At 34.3% G+C, this 27,574-nt stretch overlaps 1 long non-coding RNA gene across 1 annotated transcript; it reads left to right on the forward strand.

The window, feature by feature from the left end:
- Window positions 1-23,943: 23,943 nt before the first annotated feature.
- Window positions 23,944-26,722, forward strand: LOC145332336 (uncharacterized). Its single transcript, XR_013884160.1, has 2 exons — window positions 23,944-24,174; window positions 25,839-26,722. It is a non-coding gene; the product is annotated as an uncharacterized LOC145332336 (long non-coding RNA).
- Window positions 26,723-27,574: the final 852 nt, after the last annotated feature.

A 27,574-nucleotide genomic window follows, 5' to 3' on the forward strand; every position in this document is an offset into this window, starting at 1 on the left:
AATAAATTAAACCACTTGCTGATCCCACCATTGGTCATACATAAAGTGGGATGGATAATTTTTTGTGTACATAATGTACAATAAATTAAACCAAGCTTTGATCCTACCATTGGTCATACATAAAGTGGGATGGATAATGTTTTTGTGTACAATTATCGTACATTATGTATTATGTACATTAAATTAAACCACTTTCTGATCATACCATTGGTCATACATAAAGTGGGATCATGTTTTTGTGTACAATTATTGTAATTATGTACAATGAATTAAACCACGCTTTGATCCTACCATTGGTCATACATAAAGTGGGATCATGTTTTTGTGTACAATTAATGTACATAATGTACAACAAATTAGACCACGCTTTGATCCTACCATATTGGTCATACATAAAGTGGTATGGATAATTTTTTTGTGTACAATTAATGTACATAATGTACAATAAATTAAACCACTTGCTGATCCTACCATTGGTCATACATAAAGTGGGATCATGTTTTTTTCTATGCCTAACCATTCATATCTATTCATCAATAGATATCAATTCAGGGATCTAAAGGGATAAGACAATGGCCGATAAATTGATGTACATCTCCAAAATTAGCCCTTGTGAAGATTACATTGAGTGGTTGGAACGTTTGGACAATCAAATTAATGAACCAACCTATAAAAATTTAATAAAAGTCCCCAAAGTTGTTAAGACAAAGAATAATAAAACGTTACTATAAAACTTTGGGGACTAGTGTAATAAACTGCCCAATGTCCCCTCCCTCCCTGATTGATATCAATATCTTTTCATCTTAGTACTTAGACAGGGAGGGGATGGAGGGGACCATGGACTGTTTATTACACTTGTACCCAAAGTTTTATAATAACGTTATCTTAACAGTGTTGAGGACTTTTATTAAATATTGAAAGGTGTAGTGTTTCAATATTTCAACCACACATTGTGGTAATTTTGTGTATCATTATTGGGGATGTACATAAATTTATCGGGCATTGTCTTATCCCTTTAGATCCCTGGATCTTATAATATTGAGCTAGAATAGTAATATTTTCTCTTGGGTTTCCGCGCTAAAAATAGCTAAAAACCTTCCAAGAACATATGAGAAGCTACATTAGCTACGTTAGCGAGATTTTTCGGTACACACAGACTGACAATTACAAATGACCAATGATAGGCCAGTATACTTTTTTACGCAAATAGAAAAAGTCGCTAAATGTGACGTCATAAAAATGAGGAATATGAGAGGAGAAGTGGGAAGAAACCCCCTAAAAAAGATATGGATAATGACTCCTTTTTATGACGTCACATGTCTTTTTTGAGCGATTTTCTCCATTTATCATTTTACCATTGGTCAATATAAATGTCACTGGCCTATTAACGCATTTGTATTGTATGACGTCATTTTTTATTAGGCCCTTTAAGCTGCTTCATCGGCCAACTGTATCAATATTAATATTGATATCTTCGATCAATTATATACAGGTGGGGCACATAAATCCGGACTTTTTTTAAACGGCCATAGCGTCAAAACTACTTGACCAATCAGGACGTTTGACCCCACTATAAAAAGCTTAGGTAATGTCCTTTTAGCCCAAAAAAATATTTGGACGATTGGGGACGTGTACTCCGAGCTGGCCGCACTTATGTTCAACAAGGCAGATTCGAAATGCGCTGGTGGTTTAATCTGGATTCACGACTAGGGCCCACTAAATCTGACCTCAGCCCATCTGTAGGTAAGGTACGGTTATAAAACTTGCTGGAGATACTCCTAGATACATAAGTAAGACACTAGAAAAGACTAGAGCACTCTATCTGAAATGGCTTGGCGCCGTAATACTCCAGAAAAGTGAAACGTGTCAGATTTTAAGATGTCAAAAACGTCAAAAATCGTGAAAAATTGTTAATATTTCTCGGTTCTCGATTTCAACGACCAATATGGAACTTTAAAACTCATTTTAGACTATGGATTGCGCTGACAACCGTAGCTAAATTGTCATGCCATTTTCAAAAAGGTAAAGAACGTTGTTCTAGCTTAATTGTGGTCCAAATAAGAGCCTCCGTGTCTAAGGGTAGCTTGAAAGTTGGGTTAATTTGGATCCTGCGGTTACTCACGATCCTAAGGAAATGTGGCCTCCCAGCAGCCTGATCTTGATTCAACGGACTTTTGGGCCTAAAGCTACTTTAAAGCATGCACCAATAGACGTGCCCATATCACAAAGACCTCCCTCATTGCCACTATCAAGGAGAACTTTGCCAGCTTGGACAGGTACATTTTGACCTGGGCCTGCCGGCGGTTGAGGAGGCGGGTAGAGGCGGCGAATGAGACTGGCGGCAATTTTTTTAAATAATATAATAGTCATATACCTATTCTGCCTCCCAGTTTTTAAAATTCAAAAAAATCTTTAAAATTGACGATTTTATGCTCATTTGTTTAAAAATTTGAAAAAGTCCGGATTTATGTGCCCCACCCTGTATATAAAATATAAAAAGAATATCTATGCAAATAATTTATAATACAAGGAATACTCACAGCTAGGGAGATGGATTCTAAACAATTTTCAAGTATGGATTGGAAGCAATTAATATCCGCTGGATAAGAACTGGTTCTCAGCTATACTGAAAAAATTATGTATTTTATCGTATTACAGACAATTTACTATGAATGTTGGAATGAAAAAATTGTTGAATCTAATCTTATAATTTTTCATTTTAATATCCGTGGAAAGTTGTCTATAATACTATGCTAGAAAAAAATAAGGATGTTTCAGTACAAACAGACAAATAGACAGACAAACAGACAGACAAACAGACAGACAAACAGACAGACAAACAGACAGACAAACAGTCAGACAAACAGACAGACAAACAGACAGACAAACATACAGACAAACAGACAGACAAACAGACAGACAAACAGACAGACAGACAGACAGACAGACAGACAGACAGACAGACAGACAGACAGACAGACAGACAGACAGACAGACAGACAGACAAACAGACAAACAGACAGACAGACAGACAGACAAACAGACAGACAAACAGACAGACAGACAGACAGACAGACAGACAAACAGACAGACAAACAGACAGACAGACATACAGTTATACAAATAGATGGACAGACAGACAAACAGACAGACAAACAGACAGACAGACATACAGTTATACAAATAGATGGACAGACAGACAAACAGACAGACAAACAGGCAAACAAACAGACAAACAAACAGACAGACAAACAGACAGACAAACAGACAGAAAACCAGACAAACAAACAGACGGACAAACAGACAGACAAACAGACAGACAAACAGACAGACAAACAGACAGACAAACAGACAGACAAACAGACAGACAAACAGACAGACAAACAGACAGACAAACAGACAGACAAACAGACAGACAAACAGACAGACAAACAGACAGACAAACAGACAGACAAACAGACAGACAAACAGACAGACAAACAGACAGACAAACAGACAGACAAACAGACAGACAAACAGACAGACAAACAGACAGACAAACAGACAGACAAACAGACAGACAAACAGACAGACAAACAGACAGACAAACAGACAGACAAACAGACAGACAAACAGACAGACAAACAGACAGACAAACAGACAGACAAACAGACAGACAAACAGACAGACAAACAGACAGACAAACAGACAGACAAACAGACAAACAGACAGACAAACAGACAGACAAACAGACAGACAAACAGACAGACAAACAGACAGACAAACAGACAGACAAACAGACAGGCAAACAGACAGACAAACAGACAGACAAACAGACAGTCAAACAAACAGTAACACACTTAAAGACATCCTGTTACTTTTTTAAAAGGATTATTGGACTATTTATCTGTGTCCCAAATTTTTGGGGTATAATATTTATGAATACATCCTTTTAGAAGATGTAATGTATTCAATAGATGGAATATTAATAACAGGTTCTTTTATATTAACAATGGACTACGCCCCTAGAGGTATCTAGGGGCACTTGATAAGGAGGGGGGATAAGATAGTCCCCACCCAATTTCAAATTGGTTTAAAAAGAAAAAGGGTGCATTTTTCTTAGGAGGATGGTGGTACATTCCCCAAAAATAGTTATAAACCTTCCTAGGGCCTATTATAATCTACATTATAAATGAAAATCATAATGGTTCAACGGTTGGTGATATTTTTTGGTACACACAAACTTACAACATATTACTTTTGTAAAAGGATGTACGGAAACGGCACTTGCCTCCAGTTTCATCCAACAATTTCCGCGGATATTAAAGTGAAAAAAAGGGCACGGGAAAACAAAACTGGTATTAATATCAGGATTTTTATTTAATTTTTCATGGAAAATTGTCTTTAATTCCATGCTATACATGATTTTTCAGTATAACTAAGAACCGATTCTAATCAAGCGGATATTAAAGGTTTAAAGGTCAGAAAAGTGGGTAATTTAGCGTAGCTATACATGATCTTTCAGCATGGCTGAAAACCAATTCTAATCCAGCGGTTATTAAAGCCATAGTGAAAAAAATATATATCCTTTTTGAAGATGATTAAAGTCCCTCAACAGATTATGACGTCATGCGATAGAATAACCAATGAGAGGCCAGCATAAAATTTACCATCAATTACAGTGTATACTGGCCTCTCATTGGCTATTCTATCGTATGACGTCATAATCTTTAGAGTGACTTTAATCATCTTCATCCTTTTTTTTTGCAATGCCCTATCCCTGCCAGCGTGGTTGTGTTGCAATCAGAAAAGTGGATAATTTAGCGTAGCTATACATGATATTTCAGTATGGAAAACCAATTCTAATCCAGCGGTTATTGAACGGTTTTGAGGCCATACTGGAATAAATATATCATTTTAAAATGCCCTATCCCTTCCTGCGTAGTTGTGCAATCGATCAACTGAAAATTGATTGCCAATTTCTTCCCTAAATTCCGAAAAGCGATTTATACATTATACATTCAAAATTTAATTTTTTTAATGTTGATTTTTTTTGGAAGTTATAAGCTTTTTATCTAGTAGTAAATTGAAGATAGGATGAGGAAACAATGTACACAATCGGAAACTCAAATTCAGCTGACCGTGCAATCAGAAAAGTGGGTAATTTAGCGTAGCAAAACAATTGTAAGTAGGTGAGAGGTTTAACCAAAATTACAACTTCAACCAGGGATAATATGAGAGGTAGATTAGATTTATTATTCGTGGATGTACATACATAAAATGAACAACAATACTTAATGAATTAAATGAATATTATATATAAATCAAATTTTATTGATTTGGTTAATTCATATGAAAATTTTCTTCCAAATTGCAGTTTTCTAAAACGTAGGAAGTATGCAGTAATGTGTATTCACACATTGTTTTCATACAGGCCATATTAAAAAATGAATATAATATATAAGTAGATATATTGATGCTAATATTTTCATTTATTGGTAAGTTCATTCATCCAGTAGAAGTGGAAGGAACGATTAGCTTCAGGCAAACCAACAATTTTTTGATGTTTTAATTAGGCAACTAATCACATTTCCCCAATAGCGCTACACTGACGGATGAACAAACAAAGAGAATTATACTGTAGCTTTCATAAAAGATGTTTCCTAATAGATATTTTTGCATCATAGAATAAAAGAAAGGATGGGGGATAATTAATTTGTCATCTTTAATCTTTTAATCTTACTGTATATTAAATCAAATTACTTATACTTATTTCCCTGATCTAATATGAAAGAAAAGGAGTGGAATGGAGAAAAGAGTGAGAGAGAGAGTCAAGTTTTTATATCAGAGTCAGTTGTATAACAGGATTTTATAAATTTTACAGTATTCGCTGGATTAGAACCGGTTCTCTGTCATACGGAAAAATTATGCTGAGCATCGTATTACTGACAATTTTCGACAAATATTAAAATAAAAATCTTAAAATTTATTTCAATTTTTGTTAGCTTTCTATAGAACGATACGATAAATAACTATTTTTAAGACCATACATAAATTACTATGCCTTTGGAACTTTGGTTTTTAATTTGTCTAAGTTTATAAAGACAAAATCGTGACACTTTTATGAATCTTTTAATGAACTTTAATTAGCTTTAACCTTCAAATTAGGAACTCTAAAACAAATCAAGATACAATACATTTAGCAAAGTATGTTTTTTTAAAGTATAGTAGTTAAGGAACTCTGATTTTGACTGTTCGTCTGTCATTCAGTCTATATAGCACAATGAAAAACTATCAATATCACAGTTGCTATTCAAGATAGACGACTGATTTTTTTGTCAAAACTTCTATACCAATAAACTACTAATGGATGTTGTCATCTTTGTTCACTAAGATGTATATTGCAATAACTTGATTAGAAAATACGCCATTGTTTACATCTGACCAAAGATTTTATAATAAGGTATTAATTATAGAGGAACATTATGAATACAACTTTACTCTGTAAAAGTAGTTACTATCTGTAGATTCAAATTATAAATCAAATTTTAGTACCAGTATAACTGATCGGCAATTTCCCAGTTGAGGAGTGAGATTCTACCCCATCTGAAAATTTAACCCCCCCCCCCCCCCGCCATCTATCAAAATAAACCCCCCCCCCTGGCATCATGAAATTTTATACCCCATCGTGTGATTTTGTCCCCATCATGTAATTTGATCCCCATCTTCATATTTTGTACCTCTCCAAGAGAAACAAAATAATGACAGAGAAGGGATAAATTATTCAACAGGGGACAAAAATGAAGGATTGGGTCTAAATTGGAACATGAGGCCAGAATTGGAAGGTGGGGTCTGATTTGATAGATGGGGGCATGATTGGCAGAAGGGGAAATAAAATCTGGGTAGGGGGGAGGGGAGAGTCTAGAGGGGTTTGCGAGGTGAGCCTCGCGCGAAAGAATTTATAATAGGCTAGCATAAAGCTACCATGCTCCACTGTAGTGAAGCTATGCCTTTCAATCTTCTTGATTTTGCTATATTTTAAATAAAATTTGAAAATGCCTCTATTTATTTTTATTATTTCTCTTTTAAGACTTTTTTTATACTAAATCACCAACATATTCTAATACTTTACTTTACCTAATATTTTAAGAAAAAAATTTGGCTCCATTGAAGAAAAATAACAATAGTTTGTTTGAAATAGGAACATCTAGTGGCAGATTATTAAACTACATAATATACATTTTCTGGATGTCTTCAAACATGATTTGTGGTTGAAAAACACAGATAGGGTAGCAAACAATGCTATGATATTAAAATTGAAGCAAGGGGTTAAAACTCACACATGGAGGTTGAAAAATTAATATGGGGTCATTTTTTCATGATGGGGTAGCTTCAAGTGCTTATATCTGGAGAACCGTAAGAGATAGAGGCCTAGTTGCTTGACTGTGGTAACTCAGATTTACACAAGGAAGCCATTTATGCACATGGGGTGTCAAAATTTGATATGGGGTAATTTTTTCATGATGGGGTGTCAAAATTTGATATGGGGTATTTTTTTTCATGATGGGGTAGGTTCAAGTGCTTATATCTGGTGAACCGTAAGAGATAGAGGCCTAGTTGCTTGACTGTTGCAACTCAGATTTACATAAGGAAGCCATTTATGCACATTGGGGACCAAAATTTGATATGGGGTACATTTTTTCATGATGGGGGTAGTTTCAAGTGCTTATATCTGGAGAACCATAAGAGATAGAGTCCTAGTTGCTTGACTGTGGTAACTCAGATTTACATAAGGAAGCCATATATGCACATAGGGGACTAAAATTTGCTATGGGGTATTTTTTTCATGATGGGGGTAGTTTCAAGTTCTTATATCTGGAGAACCATAAGAGATAGAGGCCTAGTTGCTTGACTGTGGTAACTCAGATTTACATAAGGAAGCCATTTATGCATTTAGAGGACTAAAATTTGATATGGGGTACTTTTTTTCATGATGGGGATAGTTTCAAGTGCTTATATCTGGAGAACCGTAAGAGATAGAGGCCTAGTTGCTTGACTGTGGTAACTCAGATTTACATAAGGAAGCCACTTATGCACATTGGGGACCAAAACTTGATATGGGGTACATTTTTTCATGATGGGGGTAGTTTCAAGTGCTTATATCTGGAGAACCGTAAGAGATAGAGGCCTATTTGCTTGACTTTGGTAACTCAGATTTACATAAGGAAGCCATTTATGCACATGGGGGACCAAAATTTGATATGGGGTACTTTTTTTCATGATGGGGATAGTTTCAAGTGCTTATATCTGGAGAACTGTAAGAGATAGAGGCCTAGTTGCTTGACTGTGGTAACTCAGATTTACATAAGGAAGCCATTTACCCACATGTGGTACCAAAATTTCATATGGGGTATTTTTTTCATGATTGGGGTAATTTCAAGTGCTTATATCTGGTGAACCGTAAGAGATAGAGGCCTAGTTGCTTGACTGTGGTAACTCAGATTTACATAAGGAAGCCATTTCTGCACATGGGGGACCAAAATTTCATATGGGGTATTTTTTTCATGATGGTGGGTAAAAATTGAATATAGGGGCCATTTTTAATGATGGAGGGGGAATTAGGATAAGTTAGGTTAGGTAATGTTGAATATAGGGGGCATTTTTTATGATGGAGGAAAATTAGGTTAAGTTAGGTTAGGTAATATTGAGTAGCCCTGCAGGGCTACTCAATCTTAAACTAACCATTTACTTAACCTAACCCAACCAAACCCAACCAAACCCAACTTAACAAGTTTTAAACTAACCTAAACCAACTGAACCTAATCTAACCTAACTTAACCTAACCTGACCTAACTTAACCCATTTTAACCTTACCTAACCCATTTTAACCTAACCTAACCTAACTATCCTAACCTGACCAATTTCAACCTAAGCCAACCCCTGCAAGGTAGCCATTATGAAAAAAAGTACCCTATATCAAATTTTGGTCCCCTAAGTGCATAAATGGCTTCCTTATGTAAATCTGAGTTACCACAGTCAAGCAACTAGGCCTCTATCTCTTACGGTTCTCCAGATATAAGCACTTGAAACTACCCCCATCATGAAAAAAATACCCCATATCAAATTTTAGTCCCGTATGTGCATATATGGCTTCCTTATGTAAATCTGAGTTACCACAGTCAAGCAACTAGGACTCTATCTCTTATGGTTCTCCAGATATAAGCACTTGAAACTACCCTCATCATGAAAAAAATACCCCATATCAAATTTTGGTCCCCCATGTGCATAAATGGCTTCCTTATGTAAATCTGAGTTACCACAGTCAAGCAACTAGGCCTCTATCTCTTACGGTTCACCAGATATAAGCACTTGAAACTACCCCCATCATGAAAAAAATACCCCATATCAAATTTTGGTACCACATGTGGGTAAATGGCTTCCTTATGTAAATCTGAGTTACCACAGTCAAGCAACTAGGCCTCTATCTCTTACAGTTCACCAGATATAAGCACTTTAATCTACCCCATCATGAAAAATTATACCCCACATCAAATTTTGACACCCCATCATGAAAAAAATACCCCATATCAAATTTTGGTCCCCCATATGCATAAATGGCTTCCTTATGTAAATCTGAGTTACCACAGTCAAGCAACTAGGCCTCTATCTCTTACGGTTCACCAGATATAAGCACTTGAAACTACCCCCATCATGAAAAAAATACCCCATATCAAATTTTGGTCCCCCATGTGCATAAATGGCTTCCTTATGTAAATCTGAGTTACCACAGTCAAGCAACTAGGCCTCTATCTCTTACGGTTCACCAGATATAAGCACTTGAAACTACCCCATCATGAAAAAATGACGCCATATTAATTTTTGGACCTCCAAGTGTGATTTTTGTTCCCCATATTTTATATACTTACCCCATATGTAATATTTTACCCATATAACTCATAGTTTATTACCACCAAGCTTTGTTTTATACATTGAAAATTACAGGGACCAAAATTTATGATGGGGTACAAATCACGTGATGCCGGGGGGGGGGGGGTTTATTTTTTCACATGGGGTAGAATCTCACTCCTCAACTGGGATGGTGCCTAACTGATCGTAAAATAAATACATCTCACTTTTTTATTTTATTTCTAGAAAAAAGTTAGATATATCACTCTATATTTTGTATGTCTATTACTTTATAAGTTTGCAAGCTTAGGTAAACAAAATGTCCGAATTCAATCAAGCTAAGTGAGACCAAAAGAAATTGTTCAAACTTTTGCGCTGAGCATACAGCTCTACCCCCCCCCCCAAAAAAAAATTATATTTTCTCCATTTCCCCACCCCATTCTTACAGTTTTATTTTGATATCAATTACACAAATCATGGTTAAGGAATATTTTTAAAATCATAAAAAATTGAAAAAAAGGAAATTTAGATACACTATCATTAAAGTAGTAGGGTTTTATTAATTGTAGATAATTATTTCGATAATGACTAAACCGATTGAGTTCTCCTTTTCATGGAAGCTCTATATAGATTCTGGGATGGTTTTAGACTATTATGTATTTAATATTTGGGTAGTTTTAGGCTATTTTTCTGTCCTTCAATGTCATTTTTAACCCTTAACGGTCGGGGGGGGGGGGGGGCGTTGAACACCCCCCCCCATCCGGTTTTTCTATCTCATTTTCTGTGTGTGAAAGATAAAGAGCCCAAATTACAGCCGTTTGAAATTTTTAAGTAAAAAAGTACCTAAAAACAAAGGTTGTCAAATAAAAGGGTGAAGGAAGCGAAAATTGACTTAGACTTATAAAAGGTTTAACGCCTCCCCCCCCCCCCCCCCGACCGATTAAGGTGCGGCAAGGGGCCCGACTGTAAAGGGTTAATACATAGCCCCTAGATGTTAGGGGCGAAGTAACTAGTTATGCTTGAAGTAGACAAATTGGAAGATAATTGGTATCATATTCAATTTACCTCTTTTACTATTCTGGACCTTAATAGGTTGGAGGGGGAGGGGGGAGGAAACTCGAACAATCCACAAAATTATTCCATTTAAACTAAGAAAAAAGTCATTAATGACAAACGACTGTCCAACCTTTCTTATTTACATTATTCAATTTTTAAAGCGAAGCATTTCTAAAATTAGGATTGGTCCGTCCGTATGTACGTCCGTCTTTTCGTTAATTCAAACAGGTTAGGATTATTTGGTTATCAATTCCAAACTTTGCATGGTCCCTACGTCCATTTTAAACATGTTGATTTTTAAATTTTTTAACAACAATTTTTTATGATAAAATTATCCCATTGATTGATCTGACTTTTGGAATACTGATTCCTAGGACAACAAAGTAAAATGTTATAAGCGAAGCATCTCTATAATCAAGTTCTAAAAATGTAAGTATGTCCTTAAATAATACCCTGTATTTAAACACTTTTTCAACAAATTTACTTACATTTTTTTCGACTTTTATACATTTATATTCTAATTATTCAGCTCTACAAGTGTTAATGTTCGTTTGTCCTACCGTTTTAAAGCTTCACTTTTATGGATGTTGTCATCCTTGTTATCTAAAAGAAACATTACATAACAACAAATGTATTGGAGCAGAGAAAAGTTTTTTTTAGTTGTGGCACACATATTCTGCCAAAGTTTGTAAATAAAAAGGTAAACATTGAAGAAACTACTCTAATAATGGCAAAAATATTGGCTGGGGCATCATTTCCCCATCAATATCAATAATATATCAGATCTATAGTATAGATGTATATACAGACAACTACCCCCCTTCATTTTTCAAAGACCTCTTTCGTCTACTTTTAAATTATTTTCTGCTACTTGTCTGAGTTAATATAAGCGATACCATTGCATTGGTTGATTTTCAATGACCCAATAGGAAGGTTGCACAAGGTGGTTGCGATGGAGAGATACAGTTATATAACCCTTTCTCCCTCTAGTGCTTTACTCTAATAATAATATAATAGATTATAGTATACTGACCAGATATCCTTATAAAATCAACTATTGCTGACGCATAATTACTAAAATTAAAAAGTCGCGAAGTCACAGCTCTCTATATTACCTACAAAAAAAATTACATTGAAAAAAACTAGAGGGAGTGGGGCTTATTAAGCCCACCCCCCCCCACTCCTTCCGATCTGTAAGGGTTATTAACCCTTTACAGTCGGCCCCTTGCCGCACCTTAATCAGTCGGGGGGGGGGGGCGTTCAACGCCCCCCCTTATTATCTCAGTTCCTATTAGAGCTAGAGGGCTAAATTTTTTTGTGCAAGTCCCCTGTTTGATAATGAATTTCCGACCTTTTATAAGTCTAAGTCAATTTTTGCTTCCTTCACCCTTTTATTTAACAACCTTTGTTTTTAGGTCTTTTTTTACTTAAAAATTTCAAACGGCTGTAATTTTCTTATTTTTGAGGCTAGAAGAAAATTTTTTTTCCAGAAAATGTTTAACTTTGTGTAAATTTTACATTAGAAATATCAAAATATAAATTTCAGCGGCCGCAGCTGTACTTGGCAGCTGCCAGCCGCCGCAGTCGGCGGGAAAACGGCAGCGGATCTTCATGAAATTCATGAGTCCGACCTTAAGTAAGTCAAGGTCAATTTTTGCTTCCTTTACCCTTTTATTTAACAACCTTTGTTTTTTGGTCCTTTTTTACTTAAAAATTTCGGCGATCGGCGGGAAAACGGTGGTTGATCTTTATGAAATTTTAATACGTTATATAGACATGTAAGAAAAGCTTAAGTTTAAAATTTGAAGTCTCTCTAAGTCAAAAATTGCGGCCACAGGAGCCTTTTAAAGATTTCTGGAGACCTGGAGGATCAGGACCTGCAGGATCATACCTGGAACCTGAAAGTGACTTGAACACCTGTAGTTTATATAAGGATGTACTACTAGAGGATTTTTTAGTATTTTGCTATGATAAAATGCTTTGTTTTAGTCAAAAAAATATTTTTGCTCTTTACCTGGATGACCCTGCCAGGTTTGCTGGCATCCTGTGCCCGCCAGGATGGAGATAATCAAAAAATTCCAATTCTCAGTTGTGTGTCATACCCATACTTAAAAAGTCAAGCAGTTTGGGCTCTTTATCTTTCACACACAGAAAATGAGCTAGAAAAAACCGGATGGGGGGGCGTTCAACGCCCCCCCCCCCCCGACCGTTAAGGGTTAAGCTTTTCAAACTACCCAATTTTGTAATCTTGTATATAAGAAAACTTTTTGCAGCATAGTTTCGAAACTGCTTAACATCTGGTGGATTAGAACTGGTCCTCAGCCGTAATGAAAAACAATATATAGCATATAATATTAAAACACAAAAATTGGTTTTAATCCTATAATTTTTTATTTCAATATCTACGGAAAACTGTCTGTAATATGATGCGATAAATACCTATTAGAACATTTTCTGCATCTGCTCTATCTTTTCCAATACAAAACCCCTAAAAGCTATGGTCAAAGGCACCACAAGTGACCTAAGTGTTAGGGTTATATCAAATATTAAGCTTTTGCTTCTAAGTAATTATTTGCTGAATTTTGCGAAGTTGATTGTACACCAAAATATTTAGATGTGGCACAATAAACAAATGGAAATAGAAAAAGAAAATATATACAGGGATCTAAAGGGATAAGACAATGGCCGATAAATTGATGTACATCATATGTGATTATACACTAAATTATTCCTACTGTAGATTACAATTAGTGATTGAAACGTTTGGACACTCAGCTTAAAAAAGCAACAAATCAAAATTCCCAAAAGTTGTTTAGCCAACAAGTAAGAAAACATAATTATAAACTTTGGGGACTAGTGTAATAAACAGCCCAATGTCCCCTCCCTCCCTGAAATAAATAAAAGTTTATATATTTAATGTTAAAGAGGGGGGAACGAACATTTTGATTAAATGGTTCCAAAGAGATTGTTTTCTTTTTTTATTAAATTATATGTCTTAGATGTTATTTTTTTATATATTAGATTCTTTTTTTAGTAGCGAAGCTACTCTATAATTCACTATGTCCGTCCGTCCGTCCGTCAGTCAGTCAGTCCGTCCGTAACGCTATGGGGGAAACGTGATTTTCTCGGCTCCTATTCAAGATAGACAGCTGAAATTTTTAGTGAAGATTCATATGACATATGCCCATCTAATCCATACATTGTTTTGTCCGTCTGTCTGTTAATTGGGGTGCTAGATCGATTCCTATATTTTTACGTTTTTGTAATTTTCTCGATTCCTGTTCAAGATAAATGGCTGGAATTTTCAGGGATTGAATAAATTTAGATTTTACATATTTCGATTAAGTTTTATTTAGATGCCTTTATTGGTTGGGGTGCTAGATCGATTCCTAGATTTTTAAGTTTTCATGATTTTTTCAATCCCTATACAAGATAGACAGTTGAAATTTTCAGGGATTGAACAAGTTTACTTTATACATAATTCCACCTATTTTTATTAAGATACCTTTATTGGTTAGGGTGCTAGATCGATACCTAGTTTTTCAAGTTTTTGTGATTTTCTCAACTCCTGTTCAAGATAAACGGTTGGATTTTTTAGTGATTAATTAAGTCAACATTCTTCATATTTTGTTTTCACAGTTTTTTAAAGACTTACTTTTTTTGGGGTGCTAAATCGAATTTTAGATTTTAACGTTTTTTCTTATTAGCTTAATGCTTCAAAAAAACATTATACAATATACATTTTAAAAGGTTTCGTGATTTTTGTTATTGAAGTTTTTTATTACATACTCTATAGATCATTTCCAGTTGTCTATTTATAGTTTTTGAGCTTCGCTACTTATGGATGTTGTCATCCTTGTTTCTAAAGTGCATCTTTTATAAACTTACTATATACTTTTCATCTACAAAAGACAGTAGGCATTTCGTATTTTTATTTTGGTTCCAGGACAAACGCAGGAGTCCCAAACGCGTGAGTGGACAAACGCAGGAGTGTTAGAATATCAATTTAATGAAGTATTTCTTTACAGATTAGGTTAGGTTAAGATATAAATGTACAAATAAGCCCCCCGCAGGGGTTACGCATTAAATAAAACCTAAAAGAAGGTCTAAAATAGGTTAGGTTAGGTTAAGTGTCCACTCCTGCGTTTGTCATAGGACCTTTATTTTTAATTAGATGATTGCGACTACGCCCCTAGAGGCCCCTAATGGAACTTAGGGGGAGGAGTTGGTTTTGAATACCTATATTTTTTTTTTTTGGGGGGGGGGAGAGGGGGTTAGGGTGGTAATTTTTCTAGTGGCAATTTCTTATGTTTGGGGTTGATACCCTCCCCCAAAATAGTTTAAAACTTTGTCAGGACCTATACAAATCTACATTGTAAAGGAGAACCATATCAATTCAGCGGTTAGTGAGATCTTTCAATATATACAGACAGACACATAAAGATCCTGTTATTTTTATATTAGAATATAGCCAAAACGAAAGGACGATAATATTTCATCCATTACTTTTTTTACTGAAAGATGGACATACAGACGGACATGGTATGTTATAGAGTATAACATCAATGGAGATATGAATTTTCACAAGATATATTAAACATCTATCTCAAATAGCAACCGGATAATTATTTTTTTCCCAAACGTTTATTGTGGCAGAAGTTTTAATTTACATATACAATTATATATTTGTATTGCTTTGATTTTATCCAAATTTTTCTATTTTTAATGAGCACCCCAATAATATTATACTTCGAATCTGACACCATGGTATGCCCTAGTAGGTTATTGGTTATCATTTAGTAAACAACCAACACTCACAGCTATAAAATTCAGCTACAAAATTCAAAAATCAATATGTCTTGCCTGAGATCAGCAATTTTAAAGACCCTGCTAAAAGTTATTGGCAAAAGTTATACAGTGGAAGAAGTGGCAGAATATTCAGATTTCTACTGGATATTTATGGAGGTTGAAATAACGGCCAGTGAAGATTTACACGGATTTTCTTCCTATCATAACATGCTAAGAAATTTTATCAAAAAACATCAAGAATTGGCCATTGATGATGACTCACAAAATGGCAAAAATGCGGAAAATTCTGATGGTATTTATGAGTATACAAAAGTGATGCGTTGGCTAAGCAAGGAAACATACAAGACCAACAATAAATTTACTGACATTCAAACGTGGCTTGGACATCAAAACAGCAACTATAGTGATAATAATTCTACCAAAGACGTTTCCAATAGCACAAGCGATGAAATAAGTTATGATAAAAACGACAGTAAATCAAACTACAGCCAAACTATGAGAAATAGGCCTAGGTCATTATCAATTCACAGTAATGATTCAGATGCCTGGTCTATTTATACAACCTCAACCCCTTGGGAGGTCACATGAAAGCCCCCCCCCCCCCCCAGCCAACAGACAACCAACTCGTGTGCTGATTATCAGGACAGCATTTGGATTTAGATAAATTCGCAAGAGAGAAATCTTGGAAAACTTATGAAAAATGTATATAAAAATAATGTATCCTAATTTCGAACCCAATTTAATGATATTTTAATTGCACATAATATAATTGTATATCCTGTCACAATGATAATAACAATATCATTAGGCTTTTGATTAATTCTTTAGTGGTTTTGTATTTTTTAACATGTTGATTTTATGTGTTATGTATGTCAAAGTCTATTTAATAAATTATTAAAATTAAATTAATTAAAATCATTAAAATTTTGTTTTAATTTTTGTTTCTTACGAAAAGGGCAAAAAAGTCCATAAGTAGCGAAGTAATAAAAAGCAACAATATGTATGTTTTGAAAATTTATGACCGGTATTATCAAAAAATCATTTATTTATTATTTAAGATTATGTATTAAAAATGAAAATACCTTAAATAAAGTCAGTTGAGGTTGAAAAAAATCTTATTACAGTTTCTCATTTTTTTAAATTTGGATAACGTTGGCTAGAATTAGTTTAAATATCAGAAAATCAAGCCGTAATCTATTTTCAAGTATGGCGTCGAAACCTAATAATATCCGCTGGATTAGAACCGGTTCTCAACCATACTGGAAAATTATGTATAGTTCTTTATTACAGACTGTATTCCAAGAATATTGAAATAAAACAAGGATGACAACATCCATAAAAGCGAGGCTCTGAAACGGTAGGACAAACGGACATTAACACTTGTATAATGTCAAAACTGAATAATCAGAATGCAAATGTATAAGAGTCAAAGCAAAATTGTAAGTAAATTTGTTGATAAACTGCTTGATACAGGATAATAATTATGGACATACTTACATATTTAGGACTTGATTATAGAGTTGCTTCGCTTATAATATTGTACTTTGTTGTCCCAGGAATCAGTATACCAAAAATCAGACCAATCGGATAATTAGGTCACATACAAATTTGTTGTTAAAAATGTAAAAAAAATCAACATGTTTAAAATGGACGTACGGACATTCTGGTAATGATTATAGAGATGCTACGCTTTCTATCTCGTACCTAACTACTAAAGGAATTACCATGCAAAATTTGAAATCGATAGGACAATTCTAACATGTTTAAATTAACTAAAAAAGCTATCCGTGACGGACGGACGTACGGACGGACCGACCCTAATTATAGAAAAACTTCGCTTTTAAAAACAATAACAGTAATGCCAGTTTTATTAGCTAGTCCTTTGGCTAACAAAACTGGTTTTAATTTTCATTTAGATATTCGCGGAAAGCTGTCTATAATACGATGCGATAAATAACTGTACTAGACTGATACTTACAGAGCCATTAAGCTTGTGTCAGTGTAACTTAAAATCTTTTAGATCTTTAGTCTGAAATATTTATTGAAGATGAGTTTATAATTCTATCTCTATGAATGGATTTAAGTTTATAAAGAAGTTATTAAACGATATTAATGTCTTATTTATACTGAATTATAAAAAAACAAGGATGACGACATCAATCTAAGCAAGGACGATAAATTGATGCACATTTCCAATGATGATAAACAAAGCCATCCCTTCTGTAGATTACAATTAGTGGTTTGGACGCTCAACTAACGAACCAACAAATGAAAATTCAATTCAAGTCCCCAAAGTTGTTAAGACAATGAATAAGCAAACTTTAGGGACTAGTGTAATAAACAGACAATGTCCGCTGCTTCTATATTTTTCTATATTTAGGGTCGGTCCATACGTCCGTCCGTCCTTACGTCCGTCCGTACGTCTAAGATAGATAGCTTTTTTCGTTAATTTAGGCATGTTAGAATTGTTCTATCGATTTCAAACTTTGCATGGTGATTCATCTGGTAGTTAGGTATGATTTACAAAGCGTAGCAACTCTATAATCATTACCAGAATGTCCGTACGTCCATTTTAAACATATTGATTTTTTTACTTTTTTAACAAAATTTTTTTTATGTGATCTAATTATCCGAATGTTCTGATTTTTGGTATACTGATTCCTGGGACAACAAAGTACAACATTAAAAGCAAAGCAACTTTATAATCAAGTCCTAAAAATGTAAGTATGTCCATAAACATTATTCTGTATCAAGAAGTTTTTCAACAAATTTACTCACAATTTTGCTTTGACTCTTATTCGTTTATATTCTGATTATTCAGTTCTGACACTATACAAGTGTTAATGTCCGTGTGTCCTATCGTTTCAGAGCTTCGCTTTTATGTCATCCTTGTTATGTTATATTTCAGGGACTTTAAGATGGCATAAGGCTCTATTTTATTTGCTTATTTGGGCTTTAAGTTTGTTTCAAGCTATTTTTCTAGTCATCTATAATACCAAGTAGAACGATGTCTGTCTGTCTATTTGTTTGTCTGTTTGTTTGTTTGTAGCGAAGGATATCGCTAACCGCTGAACCGATCGGGTTCTCCTTTACAGGGTAGCTTCTCATAGGTACTGGGAAGGTTTATAACTATGTTTTGGGAGGGTATCACCACCTTCTCAAAGAAATTCTCACGTAGAAAAAAATAGATAGATAGCTACCAGGGATCTAAAGGGATAAGACAATGGCCTATAGATTAATATACAACCCCAATGGTGTTACACAAAATAACTCCTCCTGTAGATTACAAACAGTGGTTGAAACGGTTGGACACTCAACTTAAGGAAGCAACCAATCGAAAAGTTCCGAATGTTTTGAAAGCAACGAATTAGAAAACCCTGAAAAAAAATAACCATCAAAAAACCTTCTTCCCAACTTTTTCATTTAACAAGGATGACAACATCCATAAAAGCGAAGCACTGAAACGGTAGGACAAACGGACTTTAACACTTGTATAGTTTTAGAACTAAATAATCCTAATATAAATGTACAAGAGTCAAAGCAAAATTGTGAGTAAATTTGTTAAAAAACTGCTTGATACAGGATAATGTTTATGGACATACTTACATTTTTAGGACTTGATTATAGAGTTGCTTCGTTTATTACATTATACATTGTTGTCCCAGGAATCATTATACCAAAAATCAGATCAATCGGATAATTAGATCACAAAAAATTTGATGTTAAAAAAGTAAAAAAAGTCATCATGTTTAAAATGGACGTACGGACATTTTGGTAATGATTATAGCAACGTTTTCTAAATCGTACCTAACTGCTAAAGGAATCACCATGCAAAATTTGAAATCGATAGGACAATTCTAACATGCCTAAATTAACGAAAAAAGCTATCCGTTACGGACGGACGGACGTACGGACGTACGGACGGACGGACCGATCCTAATTATAGAAAAGCTTCGCTTTTAAAAACTCGTATTAAAAATCAGGAGTGGTCGCCTACACCCCCGTCCCACCCCCCCCCCCCCCCACCTACACCTTAAATTCCCCTACAAGTTTGTTTCTACCTTCTCCCCGAAAGATCACCTCCACAACCGGTATATGCATAGAATATACCTCTATGCGCCACTTGGTTCTAGAGTCCTTTACACATTTATATGATACCATTGTTTCAAAGTACACAAAACAACTTTTTTCTTATGTATCCAAAAGTTTTACTTCGGTCTCGTAACCAACTATTTTGCCTGTAAATATTACGTGGATATATAGACAGGGAAAAATTTGTTGTTAACTTAGGTTGATAATATTGACTACATTTATTGGTCTGTTCGTTCATCTATTAGTAGAAAAGGGGATAAGGTAAAGGGGGTGTATGGAGGGTATCGTTATTTTAGTCAGATGGGAGTATTACTTGATGGGAGTAAATAAAAAATTATTTGTAAATCAATTACTATTTCCCTGAAATTTCATGGCGAAGGAACATAATTTTCACCAAGCCAACTCTTTAAAAATTCATTTCAAATGAAATGGCACAAAAATCCCCCTCCTTCTCAATTTTAACCTTCTAGTGGCTGCACCCTTATCATGTAGGAGATATATTTTGGAGGTATAAATAGCCTAAAACTAAAAATGCATATAGCCATCATAGGACCCATATGAAATAGAAATCTTTATCAGTTTAGCGATTGGTCAGATTTTAACAAAACTATATATTATAGGATTTTTCTTAAATTCATTGGAGATTTTTTGATGCAGTGTTAAACAAGGACGTCCAAGCTTTTTATTTTATTTTGAGGGGTGGCAAGGAATCAGGATAGTAGATATTTAATATTTTTTAGTAGGGGGGGGGGGGGGGGGGAAGGCGGCAATATGCCGCATAATGCAATTTATTTCTTCCCTTCCTCCCTCCATCTGATCTAAAACTTAAATAGGGGTGGGAGGAATTACCCCCTCTTAATTCTTCTTTTATAGAGGGATGTTAAGTCCACTTTCTGGGTGTATAATATAAAAAAAAATTTGATTTTTAAAAGCGAAGCTTTTCTATAATTAGGGTCGGTCCGTACGTCCGTTCGTCCGTCCGTCCGAGATAGATAGCTTTTATTCGTTAATTTAGGCATGTTAGAATTGTCCTATCGATTTTAAACTTTGCATGGTGATTCCTGTAGTAGTTAGGTACGATTTAAAAAGCGAAGCAACTCTATAATCATTACCAGAATATCCGTACGTCCATTTTAAACATGTTGATTTTTCTACTTTTTTAACAACATATTTTTATGTGATCTAATTATCCGTTTGATCTGATTTTTGGTATATTGATTCCTAGGACAACAAAGAACAATTTCATAAGCGAAGCAACTCTATAATCAAGTCCTAAAAATGTTAGTATGTCCATAAACATAATCCTGTACCAAGCAGATTGGCAAAAAATTTACTTACACTTTTGCTTCGACTCTTATACTTTTATATTCTGATTTTTCAATTCAGACACTATACAAGTATTAATGTCCGTTTGTCCTACCGTTTCAGTGCTTCGCTTTTATGGATGTTGTCATCCTTGTTAAAGTGTATTTAACCATGGCCTGAAGTCTATGGTACTCAAAAATTTGTCTTGGAAAGGGGGGGGGGGGTTAACATCCCTTTAACCCTCCCCCACTTGGACGTCCTTAGTGTTAAGCCATAAAAAGGGGTTTTCTTTTACATGTAAACTTGTATTCAATCAAAAGCAAAACTGCTAAAGAAAGTTTATTGACATTATTCAAGATTTCCTTTCTTAGAATTAAACTTTATAATTATAATTCAATAATCATACAGATAATCTTTAGTGGGTTATTTTAATGGTGCCTTTAAAAGATATGGAATGTCTTCAGACAGGTTTATTGTCAAGACGCAAAAGAAAAAGCATCCACTTCAGTTTATCTCTTGGTATCAATGTTTTAAGTAGGAAGTTTTTAAAATTAAGTGGAATGCTATACAGAACAATTTTAATATAAAAAAGAACACAATTCAATAATATAATAGTAACATAGAAAAGAAATATTTTTCTGTGATCTGTGAAGTGAAATGGCTAGTTGTATTCAAACATCACTTAAACTTTTTTTTGATGTTATCCTTCCCATTATTGATGTTGGAAGTGATATTTATACAACATGGGATGTATATAATGAAGGACAGATTAGATACTTTATAACATCAGGAATCTTTTTTATCAAAAATTCGTATATCATCTTTCCTTTCATAAACAATTTTTTTAGTGAAATAAAAAATACAATAAATAAAAAAGTTTTTCTATAATTAGGGTCTGTCTGTCCGGAATGGTTAGCTTTTTTTTGAATGTTAGAATTGTCTAATTAATTTCAAACTTTGAATGATGATTCTTATGAATATTAAGTACGATTTAGGAAGTGTCACAACTCTATAATTGGTACCAAAATGTCTGTATGTTCTTTTTAAATGTGTTGATTTTTACTTTTTTACAACAAAGTTTTGTATGATATAATTTGTCTATTCATCTGATTTTTGGAATACTGATTCCCATTACATTAACCCTGAACAGTCGGGCCCCTAGCCGCACCTTTATCGGTTGGGAGGGGGGGGGGGAGCTAGAGGGCTAAAAATTTTAGTGCCTATAACCTGTTTAGTTATGATTTTCCGACTACAAGTGGGTCAAAGTCAAATTTCGCTTCTTCACCCTTTTATTTAACAACCCCTTTTTTTACTTCAAAATTTCAAACGGCTGTAATTTTCTTATATTTGAAGCTAGAAAACCAATTTAAAAAAATGTTTAACTTTATGTAAGTTTTAGAAATCTCAAAAAATAAATTTCGGCGGCCGTAGCTGTACTTGGCACAGGAGCCCTTTAGAGATTTCCGAAGACCTGCAGGAGCATACCTTAACCCTTAACAGTCGGGCCCCTTGCCGCACCTTAATCAGTCGGGGGGGGGGGGCGTTCAACGCCCCCCCTCATTATCTCAGTTCCTATTAGAGCTAGAGGGCTAAAATTTTTTGTGCAAGTCCCCTGTGTTATGGTGAATTTCCGACCTTAAGTAAGTCAAGGTCAATTTCCGCTTCCTTCACCCTTTTATTTAACAACCTTTGTTTTTAGGTCCTTTTTTACTTAAAAATTTCAAACGGCTGTAATTTTTTTATTTTTAAAGCTAGAAGAAAATTTTTTTTTGCAGAAAATGTTTATTTTATTTAAATTTTATATTTGAAATATCAAAACATAAGTTTCAGCGGCCGCAGCTGTACTTGGCAGCTGCCAGCCGCCGCAGTCGGCGGTCGTCGGGAAAACGGCGGCGGATCTTTATGAAATTTTTATACATTATGTAGACATGTAAGAAAAGCTTAAGTTTAAAATTTGAAGTCTCTAAGTCAAAAATTGCGGCCACAGGAGCATTTTAAAGATTTCTGGAGACCTGGAGGATCAGGACCTGCAGGATCATACCTGGAACCTGAAATTGACTTGAACACCTGTATTTAATATGAGGATGTACTACTAGAGGATATTTTAGTATTTTGGTAAGATAAAATGCTTTGTTTAAATCAAAAACAAATTTTTGTTCTTTACCTGGATGACCCTGCCAGGTTTGCTGGCATCCTGTGCCCGCCAGGATGGAGATATTCAAAAAATTCCAACTCTCAGTTATGTGTCATACCCATACTTAAAAAGTCAAGCAGTTTGGGCTCTTTATCTTTCACACACAGAAAATGAGATAGAAAAAACCGGATGGGGGGGCGTTCAACGCCCCCCCCCCCGACCGTTAAGGGTTAAACCTGACTTGAACACCCATATTTTATATAAGGATTTACAAAATGCTTTGTTTAATTAAAAAACATATTTTTGCTCCATACCTGGATGACCCTGCCAGGTTTGCTGGCATACTGTTTAGACAGATTTGTAAAATGCATTATAAAATACACAATAATAGAAGTTATGTCTGAAAACAGTTATTACAGAATCTTAATTTTCTAATCACTAATACTTTATTGATTTCGAACCCAAATCTGTCCTACTTTGAGAAAGACGATTCCAGTGACGTCATATACGTTACGGGAAAGAAAAAGGGAAGGGGGGAGGAAAATCTCTTCAAAAGAGATGGGAGAAAAGGGAAGAGATTTTCTTCCCCCCTTCCCTAAACGTAAATGACATCACTGAAATCGTCTTTCTTGAAGTAGGACAGATTGAGGTTCGCCTTTTTGATTACAAATTATTGTTGGCATGTAAATAAAAAAGATTATGTAATAGTTGTCATTCTGGTTCTACCAATCTTGTTCAGCCTTCTTAATGTCTGTAGAAAACCAGACTTGAGAAGGAAGCCAAAAGAATATCTGGCCGCCCTGTTCAACCAACTTGCTGTCCCCTACCTGGGACTTCAGACCTTCATAAATCCAGAAGATGAAGAGCTTCAAGAACAATATTGGAGATTAAAAGTAAGTCAATTAGATGTAGATAATTAATATAATATAAATGTAATAAGGATTTCATCCTACATTAAGACTAAGATCACTAATTCTTACAGTCTGAACAAAATTCCAAAAAAAAAACTATCCTGAAATTACAAAAAAAATCATTGATAGACAGAAAAAGTGAATTAAAAGCAGATGTTTGGTTGGCACAAATCAGAAATATCTTTTTAAAAGTGAAGCTTTTCTATAATTAGGGTCAGTCTGCAAGCCCGTCTGTAATAGGTAGCTCTTTTTGTTAATTTATACAAAATTTTACAATTGTCCTATTGATTTCTAACTTTGCATGGTGATTCCTGTTCTAGTTAAAGAGATAAGACTCTAGGGGGCATCAGACAACCAACTCTCTGAGATGCACGACCTTTGTCTGAGAAGTCCCAACTGTGCATGGTAATGAGTTGCACCTGTTTTGGGGCCAAGGCATTCCCCCACTCTAACTATTTACGTCGCGCATCTGACATAGTAGCAGTGGGAACCATTTTTAACGTCTTTAGTTATGACGGGGTGTAGGACCAAGATTCGAACCTATCACTTTCCCGACAATGAGCGGATGCGCTACATGTTGAGCCACGGTCGCGGGTTTCCTGTGCTAGTTGGACACGATTTAGAAATTGTAGGAACTCTCTGATTGTTACCAAAATGTCCGCATGTCCATTGTAAACATATTGATTTTTTAACAAAAAAATATCTGATTGATTTAATTTTTTATGAAAACTGATTCCTAGGACAATAAATTACATTGATATATGCAAGCATCTTTATAATAATATCATAAAAATGTGAATAGTTCTTTTAACATTATCATATATTTATGCAGTTTACCAACAGATTTATATTTATTTTTTTTACTCAATCACATTTCCTTTGTAGTTTACTGACTGACTGAACTGGGCAGACACAGTAAATTTTACAGCAACTTATCAGACTCTCTTTAATTATTGAAGAATAGCAGCTTTGACCCTAGCCTTAGGGCCTTTTTTTCCTAAAGGTTTGAAGGAGAATTTTTAAATTTTGTTTACATTTTTTTAGATACTTTCTGTATTTTATAACTTTTTATAACTCTCAATAACTTTTTATACCACTTTTTAACTTTTTATATTTATTTATATTTTTAAAATCTTCAAATTTTTTCTCTTTTTTATGTTTTTAAAAATTTCTTTGCCATTAGCTTTTTTAGAAGAAGGAAGATTTCACAATATTTTTAAATTTAATAAAACAAAGTTTAAAAGAAGAAAAGAATTTTAAATAGAAGAAGAAAATTAAAAAATATAAAGAAATATAAAATTTATGAAAATATATAAAAACATAAAAATTGATTCAGTCTGTCTTAAGCTTCAGACAGACAGATAGAAGGACAGACAGACAGACAGATGGACGGACAGATAGACGGACGGATAGACGGACGGATGGACAGACGGACTGACAGACAGACGGACAGACGGACAAACAGACAGAAAGACAGACGGAAAGATGGACAGACGGACTGACGGACGGACAGACAGACAGACGGACGGACAGACGGATGGATGGACAGATATCATTCTACTTCGTATTATAGATATTTTTATTTATTTTTAAATTTGTGATAATTGTATAACCATTTCTTTTTATGTAACAAACTTTAATTTCAGGCGGAGGAAATTTATTATGAATCCTACTTGCAAGCTTGTCTCCAGATATTCATCTTGTTAAATGATGGCGTGCCGAAAGGAAGCCCTTCATGGATACATATTACAATTGGAAATATAGATATTCCTTTGAATGCTGTGTTTCGTCTTACAAGTGTGATTATATCTTGTTTAAGCCTATTTTATGGCTTAAGTAAGATGGACTTGAGAAATATGGCTAGGGGTGAAATTGAAACACGCTTAAGCATAAAATTATTTTTTACAGAACTTCTGACAAAACTAGCTATGTTTTTAAGAATTTTAATATGCTTTAGTTTGTATTATGTTGATCAAAGTCTCTTAACTTGTGCTATTATTTACACATGTTTAGATTTTCTACCTATTATCAGATTAATGTTTATATTGTTATATACATTTAAAGATTTTAGACTAATTAAAGAAATAAGTCTTGCAGACAAACTAAATGTAATAAGTCTTGCAGACAAAAATATCTTAGATCCTAGTAGATTAGCATTTCCAATGTGTAGAGATAAATCTATTGACTGGAAATTGATTGTTTTTGTTAATTCCGTGTTTACCATTTGGTATTCTCTACTTGGCATAATATTTTCTAGTATTTTTATATCTTCAGATTTTAGATGTAATGAATCATGTGATAAAATTAGCAGATTTTATGCATTCTTTATGTTTACTTTAGTTATTGATGTTTTTGCATTTATATATAGTTGTACATCACTTGTTTTGGCTCGTTTTGATATTATAGTGCTAATTCTTAAACCAGTCGAACAAGAAGAACAAGAAGAACCAAATTTTTTACTCATTAATTTTTTATTCAAAGATTGTGCTTTTATATATAAATGTATGTAAATATAAATCTTGTATTTTTTTTAGATTTTAAATATATTTATCAAAGGCAGAGTGACGCTATGAAGTGCTTTTATTTTATCCTATTATGATTCAAAATCGAAAGACATGCGTTTTTTAACTCTTATCTTATCAGTTCTTAATTGGAACTGATGATCTATTTATTAGTGTACAGATGTATTTCATAAATAAAATGAGGAAAAATAATTTGTGGTTATATATATATTTATAATACAAAGTAGAATAATGTCTGTCCGTCTTTCTATCTGTCTCTTAAGATCTCGGTAACCACTGAACCGATTGGATTCTACACTCCAGGGAATATACCTACTGTTCCTGTGGTGGTTTTTGGCTATTTTCTTGGGGTTGGGCCACCCTCAACCCCCCAAAAGAACAAAAATTCTCCCCCTAATTCTTTTTTAAAAAGAATTTTTGCGTAATTTGCGAATTTTGTGAATTCGCCATTTATTTGCGAAAATTTGCAACCCATGTTTTATGTCACATTTGAGTTGCTAGATACCCTAGGAGAGCAGTCACTAGTTCTATTGAATAGTAAGTACTAAGTTGCAAGGATTTTGTAGCTTAGAATTTAGTCCTGGAATCCAACCTATCATTTTCCTGAGGACAAGCTGATACGATAAATGTTCATTTATATAAAAGTCCAATCTAAATTATTTATGAAATTTGAATACCACCAACGACATTAGGATTATGACTATACAGCTCATTTAAAGGGATCTCGAGGGGTAAGACAATGTTGACAATTTGATATACATTATACAGTTAGGGAGTTGAATCCATTTTTATAGAAGCAGAAATATAATCTATGATTATGGTTTGGACCCTCTAAAACTGTAATCTACCCTTCCACTTTC

This window comes from Acartia tonsa, chromosome 11, assembly GCF_053477335.1.
Source record: "Acartia tonsa isolate MP-2025a chromosome 11, ASM5347733v1, whole genome shotgun sequence".
Classification (NCBI taxonomy): Eukaryota; Metazoa; Arthropoda; class Copepoda; order Calanoida; family Acartiidae; genus Acartia; species Acartia tonsa.